The 17,082-nt window shown below is 36.5% G+C and overlaps 1 non-coding gene across 1 annotated transcript; it reads right to left on the reverse strand.

Moving 5' to 3' along the window:
• Window positions 1–4,481: 4,481 nt before the first annotated feature.
• On the reverse strand, window positions 4,482–4,588 carry LOC128290693 (small nucleolar RNA R71). Its single transcript, XR_008280481.1, has one exon. It is a non-coding gene; the product is annotated as a small nucleolar RNA R71 (small nucleolar RNA).
• Window positions 4,589–17,082: the final 12,494 nt, after the last annotated feature.

The following is a 17,082-nucleotide window of genomic DNA, read 5'->3' on the forward strand; positions in this document are numbered from 1 at the left end:
TAGAATCGACTAAACCGTGGCTCTGATACCAATAAAATTGTAACACCCCGAACCCGAGACCATCGTCGATGTCGGACACGAGGGGTTAACAAGCCAAGTTCACTTGTTTTGCCCATCCATTTGACATTTCCAGTCAGGCTGGAAAACTGCGTCACTGTCGTCTTAAAAATCATATCTCGAGTTTCAAAACTCAGAAACTGGTTTCGTAAATTTTCCCTGAATTTAGACTCATATATCCATCCATGGATTTATTTCTAGAATTTTTGGTCAGGCCAATTGGTACAGTTTATTAGTTAAAGTCACCCATGTTACAGGGATCGACTGCTCTGACCTTCACGTGGTATAACTTGAATATCTCTCTGTACAGGGCTTTAATGCTGGTACCGTTTGTTTCTAATGAAACTAGACTCAAAATGGAATCTGTACATATAAGGTATGTCTCCTAATTCTTTTGGATAATTTATAGTAAATTTTAAAGTTGCGACAGGGAACCCAGAAACCATTCTGGCCCTGTCTCACAATAGCTTTAATATCTCTTAACATGTAACTCCTATGACCATTTCGTTTCTTCCATATGAAAATAGACTCATCAAGGTTCATTTACATAGCTTATTCACTATTTAATTCCATTCCTACGAATTTTGGTGATTTTTCACATTCACGTCACTGCAGCTGGCAGCATCTGTTTTAAGGTAGGTCTTACCTATTTGGTAGTCTCCATGAACCAACTAGTCTTGCCATACATAGGTTCATATATGATCATTTTAACCATGCCAATGGCTGATCATATGACCAAAATTCCCATTTCCAAGCCATAGCCACATCATGACACCAAATATATACATACAAACCACAATTAGTCTAAGTCGATACTTCACTTTTACGAGCCATTTTCGCATGGCCGTACATATATACATCACAACATATTCAACCAACAAGGGTAGTCCTATACATGCCATTTCAAAGTTCAACCAAAATTTATACCAAAATAGAGGCGTGGATAGTGTGGATGACTTCGACTTTATTGATCCCGAATCCGATTGCTATCGAGCGAAATCTATAAAAGAGAGCCAAAGTAAGGGTAAGCATTTTTTTTATGCTTAGTAAGTCTCAAGGAATATAATCAGCTCTAATTACAGCAATACATTCACATAGCCAAATGCATCATTTCATTAATACACATTCTTACTTCACACTTCATCATTATATACTTTCACAAAGTATCAATCAATTCAATAACTGAAATTTATTAGTCGATTGAGCGAATGTTGCTCAAACATGTCGACTTTCCAATGCACATATAACGTACCTTATCCTTTGGGCTTTTCGAGTGTACTAATTGAATTCATTACAGCAACCAACACTCACCTCCAGCCCAAGATTCTTGAATATAACCGGATATAATCACGTGCACAAATGCCTTGGTCTTAGCCGGATAGAATAACTTCGCACGAATGCCTTGGTCTTAACCCGGATATAGCCACTAGCACAATTGCCTTGGTCTTAACCGGATATAATTTCAGCATAATTGTCTTCGGGCTTAGCCCGGATATCATTCAATTTCTCATGTACACATACATCAATAATCATTGGACATACATATTTCATTTTCATTACTAAGGCTCAAAACATAAATATAATCACAAGCATATTAGCCTTGGGACTTAGCCCGGTAGAATTCAAATGCTCATACATACATAATCAATAATCAATACACATCCATACTTTATTTCACATAATTCAAGTAGGGTCACTTCTTGAGGACTTACCTCGGATGTTGTCGAACGGCTTTTTGGCTATTCGATCACCTTTTCCTTCCCCTTGTCCAATTGTGGCCCTCTTAGCTCTTGAGCTAATTCAAACAAATTCAATTTATTAAAACCTCATTGTGCTTGCTTATGGCCGAATATGACAAGGAGTTTAAATGGTCATATGGCCACTCTTTAGCTTGAATACACAATGGTCATGCACATTTTATACTACATCAAGCAATTCAATACAATTTATTTGAGCATCAAGGAAAAGCTAAGGCCTTCAATAGGCTACCCAAGGCGAATATTCATGTACATGTTGAGGTCAATCTTGCACTTAATACCTCACAAAAACAGCATGCATTTTACTAGTTAATGCTTTGCACATTGTGGCCCAAAACTTATAATATAGCATCAAGCACTTATATGTGTGCTAGGCCGAATTGTGCTTGCAATTTCACAAGCATTCTTCCACATCTTCTACTTTAAACCAATATATTCATCACTTACTTCATAGCCAAAACATCATGTGCAAACATATATATACAATATGAGCATGGCGAATTTCAAGGTGTCCATAGCCATCCAAAATACAAATTTTAACTAACATGCAAGAAGCATGAACCATGCTCATGAATGCATCATGGCCGAATATGACAATCATGCTCCATTCAACTTCAATCATGGTTAAACACAAAAAGAAAACTCAAAATCTTACTCAAGAGTAGACAATCCATCATTGCATGCATCATCATCAAGCTTCACACTTAGCATGCAATGGCTTTATCACCATAACAACTTTGGCCAAATACCATTTCCATGGCATAACAAGGATTTGAGCCATGGCTAACATGCACATCAAATTAGCAACCAAACCATGCATGAAACTCCCAACACAACCTCATACATACCTTAATCTTGATGCAACTTAGCCAAATCTCCTTCTAGATCTCTTCTAAACAAAGGAAATGAAGCAAAATCCCTTCTTCCTCTTAGTATTTTCGGCCAAAAGGGAGAGAGCAAGCATGAACAAATTTTTTGTTTTCTCTTCTTGGTTGCACGGCAATGGGGGATGCTACTCTCGACACACATTTTTTTTTTTTCTCACCCATGCTTAGTTGTTAATTATTTCTAACATCATCCATTAGTAAAACATGTTGGGCACATGTTCCTTGCCCATAACCTTGTCATGGCCGGCCACTCCTCCTTAGGAAGGGATTATTTGACATGCAACTCCACCTTTTGTTAACATGTACTAACAAGCCATTTAAAATTAGCCTATCATATTTCACCATGTTTCACTTTGATCCCTATTTAATACTTTCTCATACAAATGGGTAAAATTAGAGAATGAAATTTCCACATATGCATGCACACACATAGTAAGCATAGAATATAACAATTAATTATTTTTATGACTCGGTTTAGTGGTCCCGAAACCACATTCCGGCTAGGGTCTATTTTGGGCTGTCACAATGCCTAGAGATAGGGTGATAAGATTTTGTCGGATTAGGGTGAAACCTAATAAGGGGATCCATAGATCGAGTTAATGCAACATTAGGGCGGTAGTTAGAAAGAGATTTCAATTAATCAACCTAGGGTTAGACGTTATTAGTCTCGAGAGAGATAATAATATAACTTAGGGATTTCTACAAATCAAGTCAAATGACTAAATCGTCTGATTCAGAATCAAATAACAAGTGAAGTCTAGGTGGATTTTTCCTTGGGTATTGTCTTAATCAATCGAATTTTCCCAAAAGCTTTTCCTCAATTTCTCTCTGTACACTCTTAGTTTAGTTAATTAGTTTAGATAAACAAATCCCTTAATTTTTAGGCTAGGTAATAAAAAGAAAGTAATTACTAGTACTCTTGGTTCCTTTGGGTTCGACAATCCGGTCTTGCTAAAGCTATACTACTATTCGATAGGTACAATTGCCTTCATCATGATAATAGTTAGTTTCAAGAACGATTAATTATAAATTTTTAAAACCTATCGCGAATATCACATATCAAGTTTTTGGCGCCGTTGCCGGGGAACTAGAATATTAGGAACACTCGATTTTTATTACTTTAGCCATTCTACTTTATTTGCAATTTAAATTTTTATTTTCTTTTCTAATTTTTCTCTTATTCATTCCTGGCAGGTTTTTATAGTGTATGACTAGAAGAAACCCGTCGGGACCATTACTGTTTGATAGTGAGATCGATCGCACATTTTGTAGAAATCGAAGAGAAATAAGGCAAAGCTTACGATACACAGAGGAAGAGCAAGAGAACGATACTTCAATCACAACCGAGGAGATGGCTGAAAACCAAGAAAATCCACTACCTCCTGCAATTGCTGCTAATCAGAATCCTACTCCACGTACTATGTATGATTATGCTAAACCTTCTTTAACAGGAACTGAAGCATGCATAGTTAGGCCTGCTGTTGCTGCAAATAATTTTGAATTGAAACCTAACACCATTCAAATGATCCAACAGTTTGTTTAGTTTGATGGTTTGCTGGACGAGGATCCCAACGCTCACTTGGCAAATTTCTTTGAGTTTTGCGACACTTTTAAAATCAATGGCGTTTCTGATGATGCCATTCGCCTTCGGTTGTTTCCATTTTCATTGATGAATAAGGCTAAACAATGGTTGAACTCGTTACCATGAGGGTCAATCACTACTGGGGAACAAATGACCGAAAAGTTTTTATTAAAATATTTTTCGCCGGCTAAAACAACGAAATTACGTAATGATATCTCCTGTTTTGTGCAGATGGATTTAGAAACACTCTACGATGCATGTGAGAGATACAATGAACTGTTGAGAAGGTGCCCTCACCATGGGTTACCACTCTAGTTACAGGTTCAAACATTTCACAATGGCCTGAATCCTTCAACTCGAGAGATGATTGACGCAGCCGCTGGCGGAACTATCAATAATAAGACACTTGAGGATACTTATGAATTTATAGAAAATATTTCACTGAATAATTATCAGTGGCAAGTCATGAGGACAAAGCCAACGAAAACAGTCGGCATTTTCAACATTGATTCGATCACCATGCTCTCTAATCAGGTAGAACTTTTGAATATAAAAATTAACGGTTTTCTTGGTTCTTCACAGGTTCACCCAGTAATGCAGTGCGAAGCAAGCGGAGGTGAATCAAGAATTCAGAATACCCACCCTATGGCCACAACATGGAGAACGAGCAGTTAAATTACATGGGTAATAATCCTCGATCTCAAAATAATCCTTATAGTAATACTTACAATGCAGGTTGGAGGAACCACCCAAATTTCTCATGGGGAGGCCAAGGGAATCAGAGGCCACCACCTCCAGGCTTCCAACAACCACTCTAGTAGCAAGAGAAAAAGCTGAACCTTGAGAAGATGCTAACAAAATTCATCTCGGTGTCAGAAACTCATTTTTAGCATACCGAGACAGCACTTAAGAATCAACAAGCGTCGATTCAAGGGCTCAAAACTCAAATAGGACAACTCGCCAAACTAATTTCTGAAAGACCACTAGGAAGTCTACCTAGTAACACTAAACCCAACCCAAAAGAGCACGTGAAAGCAATTACACTAAGGAGTGGAAAAGCGTTTGCTGAATCTGAAAAGAAGCCACCATAAGAAGCTGACAAAAAGGAGGTCGAACCCGAAAATAATGATAATCTAATGCCAAAAGAATATAAACCACCAATATCATACCCAGCAAAGTTGAAAAAAGACTGCATGGATGCACAATTAGGTAAATTTCTTTAAATTTTTAAACAACTAGATATTAACTTACCTTTTGTTGAAGCTATATTGCAAATGCCTACATATGCAAAATTTTTAAAGAAGCTTCTAATAAACAAAAGGAAGTTTGAAGACTTATCAACAGTGGAACTTAATGAGAAGTGCTCAGCCATACTCCAAAATAAACTGCTAACCAAACTGAAAGATCCAGGAAGTTTTACTATTCCGTACTTAATTAGTAGTTTGAATGTTGATAAAACACCAGCTGATTTAGGCGCGAACATTAATTTGATTCCATATAAAATGTTTAAACAACTTGGTCTTGGGGAACCTAAACCCACTAGGATAAGTATTCAATTAGCTGATAGATCTGTTAAATATCTTAGGGGAATTATAGATGATGTACTTGTAAAAGCAGATAAATTTATATTCCCTGTTGATTTCTTTATGCTTGACATGGATGAAAATGTTGAGGTGCCTTTAATATTAGGTCGGCCATTTTTAGCCACTGTTAGGACTGTAATTGATATGGGTGATGGTAAATTGGTACATAGAGTAGGTGACAAAGAGGTTATTTTAAAATTTATGATGCCATGAGATTTTTTAGGGAACAGGATGACTCATGTTATTTTATCGACTCTATTGATCATTCTACTAAAGATTCTTTTCAGGAAATTGTACACAAGGACACGATGGAATTGTGTCTCGCCAAAGGAGAGGGGGTGGATGATGATTTGAGATAGGAACTAAACTAACTTCCAATAAAACCTCCTCAAAACTAGCAGAATATGAGGGAATTAAGGTAAAAGATAAACTTGGAATATGCATTCCTTGGAAATAATTCTACATTACCGATAATTATTGCATCCAACTTGCAACTGAAGGAGAAAGAGAAATTACTCCAAGTATTAAGAGAGAATAAAATGGCCATAGCTTGGAAAATTTCTGACATTAACAAAATCAGCCCTTCTTTTTGCACCCACAAAATTTTAATGGAAGATGAATATAAACCATGCGTGCAAGCCCAAAGACAACTGAACCCCAACATGAAGGAAGTTGTTAAAGCTGAGGTAATTAAACTCCTAGATGCTGGAATTATTTATCTTATTTCTGACAGTTCTTGGTGAGTCCAGTGCAGGTTGTTACTAAGAAAGGAGGCATTACTATTGTAGCCAATGAGAAGAATGAATTAATCCCAACAAGGACAGTCACAGGTTGGAGAGTGTGCGTTGATTATAGGAAGCTAAATGATGCCATAAGAAAAGATCACTTCCCCCTTCCATTCATTGACCAAATGCTGGAAAGATTGTCAGGGCACATGTACTACTGCTTTTTAGACAGACTCTCTGGCTATTTCCAAATCCCAATAGCTCCTGAAGATCAAGAAAAGATGACATTTACATGTCCATATGGTACGTTTGCTTATCATAGAATGCATTTTGGATTATGTAATGCTCCTGCTACTTTTCAGCGCTGCATGATGACCATTTTTGACGAACTCGTAGAAGACGTCATGGAAATATTTATGGATGATTTCTCGATTTTCGGTAACTCTTTCCATCTTTGCCTCAAAAATTTAAAACGAGTGTTAATAATATGTGAGGAAACAAACCTTGTGCTTAACTGGGAAAAATGTCACTTTATGGTTCAAGAAGGGATTGTGTTAGGACCTAAAATTTCTACTAGAGGGATTGAGGTTGATAAATCTAAAATTGAAACCATTGAAAAACTACCTCCCCCTAATTCGGTTAAGGCTATTAGAAGTTTTTTAGGACAAGCTAGGTTTTATAGAAGATTTATTTAAGACTTTTCTAAAATAGCTAAGCCTTTGACTAAATTACTAGAAAAAAACGTGCCTTTTAATTTCGATCAAGAGTGTTTAGAAGCATTTAATACTTTAAAGGATAAACTGGCTAAAGCTCCAATTATAATTGCACCTGATTGGAATTCACCTTTTGAACTAATGTGCGATGCGAGTGATTTTGCAGTAGGTACAGTTTTGGGACAGCGAAGAGATAAATATTTTCAACCTAGCTATTATGCTAGCAGAACTTTGACAGTCGCACAAGAAAACTACACCACCATGGAGAAAGAGCTGCTAGCTGTGGTTTTTACATTCGATAAATTTAGGCCATATTTAATATTGTCTAAAGTTGTCGTTTATACTGACCATTACGCTCTTCGCCACCTTTTGACTAAAACTGATGCAAAACATCGACTCATTCGATGGATCTTATTATTGCAGGAATTTGACTTGGAGATTAAGGATTAGAAAGGAGCTGAAAAACTTGTGGCTGACCATCTCTCCAGACTTGAAAACTCAAGAACCAAAGAGCCAGATGACATTGAAATAGATGATTCATTCCCTGAAGAACAATTTTTTGTTATATTTGATTCTCAGGTACCTTGGTTTGTAGATATTGCAAATTTTTTACTGCTAACATTATCCCAAAAGGGTTAACACATCAGCAAAAGAAGCGATTCTTCACTGATGTGAAAAACTATTTCTGGGAAGACCCTTTTCTTTTCCTTAAATGTGCAAATCAAATCATTAGGAGATGTGTTACAAGGACAGAAGTATTGAAAATCTTGGAACATTGCCACTTAGGACCGACTAGAGGACATTACAGTGGAAATAAGACTGCACATAAAGTCCTCAAATTAGGTTTTTATTGGCCCACTCTATTCAAAGATGCCAACAGGTATGTTACTTCTTGTGACAAATGTCATTCAAAGATGCCAACAGTCAAAGGACAGGTAATATATCCAAACATGATGAAATGCCTCAGACATATATGCTCTCATGTGAAATATTTGACGTTTGGGGTATCGACTTCATGGGTCCATTCCCTAGTTCATTCGAGAATAAATACATCTTAGTATCTGTTGATTATATGTCCAAATGGGTTGAATCTCAAGCTTTACCTACTAATGATGCTAGAGTAGTAGTACGATTCCTTAAGAAACTTTTCTCTCAATTTGGTACGCCTAGAGCAATTATCAGTGATAGGGGTACTCATTTTTGTAACACCCAATTTCACAAGACCCTTAAGAAATACGGAGTTCATCACAGAACAACTACCCCTTATTACCCTCAAACTAGTGGCCAAGTTGAATTATCGAACCGAGAGCTGAAACGTATCATAGAAAAGAAAGTAGAATTAAACAGGAAGGATTGGGCGATGAAAGTAGATGATACTTTATGGGCTTATAGAACAGCCTTTAAGACTCCCATAGAAACATCTCCTTACAAACTTGTTTATGGGAAAAGTTGTCATCTACCGTTTGAGTTAGAACACAAGGCATTCTGGGCTATAAAATTTCTAAACCTTGATCCTAAACTTGCAGGTGAAAACAAGTTGATGCAATTGGACGAGTTAATGAGTGGCGAGCCAATGCATATGAAAATTCGTACCTATACAAGGAAGCGACGAAGCGCCACCACGACGCCCGTTTGAAGCAACGAAGGCAATTTGAAGTTGGAGATCTTGTCCTGTTATATAACTCAAGACTCAAATTATTTCCTGGAAAGCTTAAATCACGATGGTCAGTTCCTTTCATAGTTTAAACTATGTTTTCATATGGCACAGTAGAGGTAAGTCATCCATCACAGGGCACTTTAAAGGTGAATGGACATCGTCTCAAAATTTATAATGATGAGAATTTCAAAGATGATAAAAAGGAGCTACGACTCCACGAAGTTACCTAAAATACCCATAAGGTAAAGTCGAGCTTAGACTATAAACAAGCGCTTCTCAGGAGGCACCCGAGGACTAACGGTGTTAACTTCTTTAAATTTTAGTCCTTAACAATTAATTCACTAACTGAGTCACTGAACACCTGATTTCCAGAACCATACGGCCAGGCACACGGGCATGCCGTAGGCGGTATACATACCATGGGAGGCAACACGGCTGTGCGATACGGCCGTGTGAAAACAGAGCAAAAACATTTCCCTAACACGGGATCTAATAAGTTGCCACGGTCATGCGACATGGCTGTAGGCAATCCTGCCAAATTAACACGGGTGTACGACATGATCGTACCCACCGACCGTGGTCGAGCCTGTCAAAATAACACGGGTGTGTGCCTGCATACACGGGCGTGAGAGAAGTGAACAAAGATTGACATGGCCGTGCAACATGGCTGTGCACACCAATGCGCCTAATTTTGAAAACCATGAAACGCATAGGCTGAAATGAGGGCGCATGGGCGTGCCCCACGGCTGTGTGCCCCAATTTCTTTATAAACACCTAATATTTATTTTATTTTTATCTTTATATTTTGAAATTACTTTTTATTTCCTTTTAATACTATTTTAACTTGAGATTTTATAATTTTTATTCAGCTATTTCTTTACGAGTAATTATGCTTCTTTATATTTCCTAAAAAGTTCTTGATTTTATCACAGTTATAAGGAGCTCCAAAGCTCACTATTACTTAAGAACTTGCAACTCCATTGGAAAAGGTTCTCCACGACTGCTAAGTCCTGTCCAACCACCACCGGAGTATCCTCCTCCACTCTCATCATTGCCTTGGCCGATTATTTTCCATAACTCCAATTCAAGGAGTTCATTCATCATTTAGGAAGTTTCACTTCTCTCTCTATCTTACGATTATATATCTATATTTTTTCAATATATCTATCTTTGTACATTGAGGGCAATGTACATCTTAAATGTGGGGGGTCTTTTATATCATCATTAGAAACCCCTAAATTTTGTCTTATTCTCACGTGAATAACTCATATCACTATTAGAATGAATTTTAATTAATTTATGATTTTTATTGATATGTCTTGAATTAAAACATAGGCATTTATGCATTGATTGTTTAAACTTTAAGAAATTAGGGAATCAAGCATGATAAGTTGATTTTTGAAGAATTAAAAAACTTTTAGGTTGCTTCCCTAAGTTTAGGTATTATCTTGAGTTGAAATTCACAATTTTAAACATCAAAAAGCCATAAATTTTTGTGAGATCTTGAGCCTTTAGAGCACATTTTATTTCTTTCATGCTCACTTTTATTATGAGTGCGTCAGTATTGATTTGTTATTCTAGAACTTACTTGATTATGCATGTCAAGACCACACTATTTGATTTGATATGTCAAGATAATAAAGGCACTTTAACCCACTCACTCCAAAAAAGCCTACCTTCATAATACCCTAGTGAACCCCTTTGAGCCTAACAAACCATCAATTGATTTACCCTCAATATTAACCCATAACCCGTTATTGTTGAAATCCCCTAATTTGATCCCTATTTTTTGTCGAGATTCTATTTGAACTAATTGCTTAGCTATGTTTTATTCTTCGTTGCAACAATTAAGTTCTATGTTATTTGACTTGTTCTTAATTAAAAAAAATACTTACATACATATTAGTAGTAATTTGTCATTTTTGAGCTTGAGTGTTAATTCCATATTTTGAGAAGAAGCTCACTTGTATTCAAGTAATAATTAGTTATTTTTCTAGTTACGTGATTTCTTCAATTTAATCTCGATTCTAACATTTTCTTTCAGCTTGTGACCACACCCCCTAACCAAAGCCACGTTAGAACCCTCTAAAGACCTTTTTGATTGATGTATCATCTCAATATCTAGTGGTGGAGATTTGATTTTCATGCAAGCCTATGATAATAACTTTTCATATTGACTAATGAGTGCTTTATTTGATGTCTTTAAACACCTCGAGTGATTTGAGTGAATCTTTAGTGAGGATGTTAAACTCTGTGAGATTTTGATCAAAGGTGATTATTTAGATGAGGGGGGACACCTATATTTTCATGATAAAATGCTCAACTTGGAATGTTTGAAACTTTGATGTACTTTTAGTTGAATTTTACATGTATGATTACTTATGGATTATGTTAAGATATTATTGATAGGGATTATAAATTGAGAAGAATTTATTTTGGTTGTGAGTTGAGTATTTTGCTTGAGGACAAGAAAACGTTTAAGTGTGGGGGTATTTGATAAACCCTAATTTATACATATTTTTATCCCATGCTTAGCACATTTATGGATGGTTTCTCCTTAGATTTGGTGAATTCGATGCTCCTAATTCTTTAATTTCATATTTTATACTTAGGTGAGCATAGGAGAGTAAAAAGAGCGAGAAACAGGCTGAAAAAGGAGAAAATGGACCCACGTGGGAAATCAACACGGCCTAGACTTCCTTACACGGGTGTGTCACACGGTCGTGCCCATTTGGCAGGATCAAAGCATGACTTACACGGGTAGACTACACGCCCGTGCCTATTCAACAGCCTTAACCACGGGCTGGAGTAATCGCACACGGGCGTGTCACACCGGCGTGTCCCTACTGAGCCCAAGTATAGCCTTATTCAGAAAAGGCCCCTTTTGAGGGCTCTTAGGCATTCTAAAGCCTATTTAAAGAGGCACTTAGAACAGGGACGCAGAGTAGGAAGCAAGGAATTACTCATGGGAAGCCAATTGATCCATCTCAAAAGTCCGATTCATCGTCAAGACTAACGATCTCCCTTCAATTTCCATTCAGTGGTTTTGGGTTTTCTTTATGTTTTGTATTCATGATTCTTCTGAGATGTTTTCTTTTATAATTATGAACTAAACCCCCTAAATACCTAAGGGGAATGAAACCTAAGACAGATCTTGTTATTATTATCTGAATTGTATGATAAATATTTGAGTTGTTCTTAATTATGTGCTCTTAATTCTTGTTTTAATATTCCAGGATATTGATTCAAGTTAATGCTCTTATTCAGATGAGGAAAAGACCATGTCTAAGAGTAAATTTTTCGTAATTAAGTGGAGTTGATTCCACGCTTAGAGATAGGGAGATAAGATTTTGCAGGATTAGGGTGAAACCTAATAAGGGGATCCATAGATCGAGTTAATGCAACACTAGGGCGGTAATTAGAAAGAGATTTCAATTAATCAACCTAGGGTTAGATGTTATTAGTCTCGAGAGAGATAATAATATAACTTAGGGATTTCTACGGATCAAGTCAAATGAATAAATCGTCTGATCTAGAGTCAAATAACAAGTGAAGTCTAGGTGGATTTTTCCTTGGGTATTGTCTTAATCAATCGAATTTTCCTAAAAGCTTTTCCCCAATTTCTCTTTGTGCACTCTTAGTTTAGTTAATTAGTTTAGATAAACAAATCCCTTAATTTTTAGGCTAGATAGTAAAAGGAAAGTAATTACTAGTACTCTTGGTTCCTTTGGGTTCGACAATCCGGTCTTGCTAAAGCTACACTACTGTTCGATAGATACACTTGCCTTCATCGTGGTAATAGTTAGTTTCAAGAATGATTAATTATAACTTTTTAAAACCTGTCACGAATATAATGTATCACCATTTTAGGGCTTTGATATTTTGCTAGCATATTCCTTGATTAAGGTATGTTCTTTGCTCGGTTTTTTATGATTTCTACAATTTTGGGATCATTGCTTTGAGTACTAGCTAGCCTTCGCTTAATTGTTGAATTTGTTGATGATTTTATGAAGTTCCATTAGTGAGTCTATGTGCTTTGTGATGGTTGATGACAAAAAATGGAATATAAATGATAGATTAATATGTTTTGTTAGGTGATTTTTAGAGAAAATACAAATTAAGGATTTATTTGTGGAAAGATGAAAATGTGGGGTTAAAAGTGTGAATAAATGAAAGGTATGAGCTACTAAGGGCATAGGGTAATTCAGCCAAGCATGGGTCTTATTTAATTTTGTGAATTTTGTGTATTTATGAAATAGGGACTAAATTGAATAAATGTGGAACTTTAGGGCTAAAGTGTAAAAATACCCAAATATGTGTTTGTGGATTAAATTGAATGAATTAGTGAATAAACGAGTTAATTTTTAATGTATATAGATCAAGAACGAAAGAAATCAGACTTAGATCGAGGCAAGAACAAAGTACTTGATTAATCGGCTAGTTTCGTTGTTTTTACGATCGATATAAGTTCATATACAAATAAATGTATTTGAATTGAATTATATATGTTTCATTATTATTGAATTGCTATGAATTTTGAATGAGCAAATACAAGTAAGAATCGATGAAATTACGATATTCGAAAGTCCGTCATTTAACCTTAGGAATAGTATAGGATACGAATGTCATGACATTAGGTTATCGAGATATGATTATATGTAAGCCCATTTCTAGGACATTGGCATTTTATTGTGATTATGTGTAATACCATGTTTGAGACATTGGCATCGTTATATGATTTCGTGTAAGACCCTGTCTGAGACAGTGGCATTGATATGTGATAACATGTAAGATCATATCTGGGATATGGCATTGTATGAGCTTTATGTGATTTTCGAGTATACTTAACGGTTCCGAATGGTTCAACGGGCAAAGTCAAGTCGAGAAAGAATGTGTGAATGAGTTAAATGGCTCAGGTACGTACGAGAATCATACAAGTAATGAAAGGGAAGTATTTGATGAATTCAATTATGATATTGAATATGTGCACAATGAGAAAAGTTTGTGATCTTATAAAGGTTTACTCATAGTTGCCTATTGATGGAAATGTTATTTATTCATGTGATAATTTATTTGTATATGCCTTATTAAGCTTTTAAATCTTACTTTGTGTGTTCTTTCCTTGTTTTATAGATAACCGAAGCTAGCTAGAATTCGGGGATCATCAGGAACATCTTCACACCATCGATCAACTTGTTAGTAATTTTGAAGCTTTGTAGATATAGTATATGGCATGTATAGGCTAGTGTCATTTTGGTATGTTTTGAGCTTTGAATTTAGCCATGTGAGTTGGCTTGTAAATGGTTTTGTTGATGAAATTGAATTTGACTTATGTTATGAGCTAATATGTGGTATGTGATATATTTATGATGCCTTATGTTTTGGTAGATATGATATGGTTATTTTGATGGGTTGATGAATAAGTAATTAGTAAATTGCTAATGATGTGTTATGGTTTGAGAAATGGTAAGCTTTGGTATAATTTAAGATGATGTTTGGATGCCATTTTGGTTTAGTAAATGCTTGATGATTTGGGTTATGTCTAAATGTTGATATTAGTTAAAGTATCAATTTGATTTGGCATGTTTTTGATTGTGGAATTGAATAGTGAAAAGGATGATGTATAAATGGCATGAAATGTGTATGAAATAGCATGTTTTGGTTGCCTATTAATGTATCAAAATGGTACCATTCTGGTTGTTAGGTGTGCATGAGGAAAGGGTGGCAAATTGGCCTTGCAAATAGCCTATATTTGTCCACACGGGCAGATACATGGGCGTGAGTCTCAGCCGTGTATGACACACGGTCATGTTATATGGCCGTGTGTCCCTTGGGATACCCTTCGAATTTAAGTCAGTATACCCTACAACTTTGACACGGTCTAGACACATGGGCGTGTCTACTGGCCATGTGTGCCACACGGGCTAGCACATGGGCGTGTGGCTGGCCGTGTGACCCAAGTCAGTAACCCCTCTAGTTTTCCTACGGCCACAGAACACGGGTGTGTAATCGGCCACGTGGTGCAAGTCAGTATGTATGCCTTGTTTTCACACAGGCTGTGACACGGCCGTGTCTGGTGGTCGTGTGAGGCACACGGCCTGTTCACATGGGTGTGTGAACCCTATATGCATGAAAATTATAAGTTTCCCACAAATGTTATCAGTTTAGTCTAGAACCTCTTTTTGAAGCATGTTTTAAAGTCTCGTAGAACCTTTTAAGGGACAATTTGATTATGTTAAATTGATACTTATGTAAAATTGAATCATGAAAGAGAAACATATATTATATGTTGTGCTTTGATCGTAATGCCTCGTAACCCTATTCTGGCAATGGATACGGGTTAGGAGTGTTATATTTTATTGGTATCAGAGCTATGGTTTAGTCGATTCTAGGACTAACGTAGTATGTGAGAGTTTAGCTATACATGCCATATATATAAACTGTGATAGTGTGATGATTCCTGACAGCTTAAAGTGTGTTTTCATATAGTAAATGGATCCCGAACGAGCAATAGCTGATGATGTAGAAAGTAATGCACCTGCTCAAGGCTGATTCTAGGCCGATTTCAAGTAGTCAAAGGGGAGAGGCTAAGCAAGCCTTCTTCCAAATGATGAGTAAGTGGTTCATGGAGTTTGTTTGAATGAATCTGGCTGCTCAACAACCTCCACCTCCATCTGTTCCTCAACAAACCCCTGTAGATCCTCAAGGTATTGATCTTCTGCGATTAAATAAACCACTTGTTGATAAGATTTGTAAACATGGGGCTGACGAGTTCTAGGCTACCGTTGATGATGATGCTGAGAGGGCTGAATTCTGGCTCAAGAACACGATCCGAGTATTCAATGAATTGTCTTGTACTCTTGATGAGTGTATCATATGTGTGGTATCTTTACTTAGAGGTAATGCGTATCATTGGTGGAAAACATTGATATCTATGGTTCTTAGAGAACAGGTTACCTGGGAATTCTTCCAATCCGAGTTTCGAAAGAAGTACATAAGTTAGTGATTCCTCGATCAGAAGCATAAAGAGTTTCTATAATTGAAACAAGGTCAGATGACTGTCACTGAGTACGAAAGAGAATTCGTACATTTAAGTATGCCGGAGAATATGTTTCTATTGAGGAGATCATGTGTAAAAGGTTGTTGATGGACTGAAAAAAGATATAAAATTGTTAGTCGGGATTCTGGAATTGAAAGAATTCGTCGTTTTGGTTGAAAGAGCCTGTAAAGCTGAAGATCTTAATAAAGAAAAGAGAAAAGCTGATTTTGAAGTAAGAGATTCGCGAAAGGGATCAACGAGTGAATCTTATCAGTCTGCATCAAAGAAATACTGAGACTCATCTAATTGTTCTAATACATCTGTGGGATATTCAATCAAAGATCATGAAAAGCAACCTGTGAATTCTATAGCTCAAGCTACATCTATTGTTAGTGTTGGCAATGTGAGACAATACTGACCCTAGTGTAGACATTATGGAAAACGGCATATTGGTGATTGTAGATTAAATGATCGAGCCTATTTTAAAAGTTGATCATTAGATCATTTCATTCATAATTGTCCTGAGTTGGCTGAGCAAGATACAGTACAAAACATGAGGCCGAGTAACAATGTAGCTAGAGGTAGACCACGTGGAAATGCTGTTAATGTGAGTGGTAGCCAGAGCACCTACACAAGCCTACACTATTCACGCTCATAAAAAAGCGTCATCTCCAGATGTTATTACCGGTACTTTTAATCTCTATAATACTAAAGTTATTGCATTGATAGATCCAGGATCTACTCATTCTTATAAATGCATGAATTTAGTATCTAGTAAGACTTTGCCTATAGAGTCTACTGAATTTGTAATTAGAGTATCGAACCTCTTAGGCAAGTGTGTGTTGGTTGATAAAGTGTGCAAGAACTGTCTGTTGATGCTTCAAGATTTTTGTCTTCCGGCTGATCTGATGTTGTTACCATTTGATGAATTTGATATAATTCTAGGTATGGATTGGCTAACGCTACATGATGCTATAGTGAACTGTAAAAGAAAGATGATTGCTCAGAGAGGTCAGAATAATGAAATTATCCGATTGAGTTAGATAATTTGAATGGTTTAGCAGCAGTGGTTTCTTCAATGT

Source organism: Gossypium arboreum, chromosome 3 (genome assembly GCF_025698485.1).
Source record: "Gossypium arboreum isolate Shixiya-1 chromosome 3, ASM2569848v2, whole genome shotgun sequence".
Taxonomy (NCBI): domain Eukaryota; kingdom Viridiplantae; phylum Streptophyta; class Magnoliopsida; order Malvales; family Malvaceae; genus Gossypium; species Gossypium arboreum.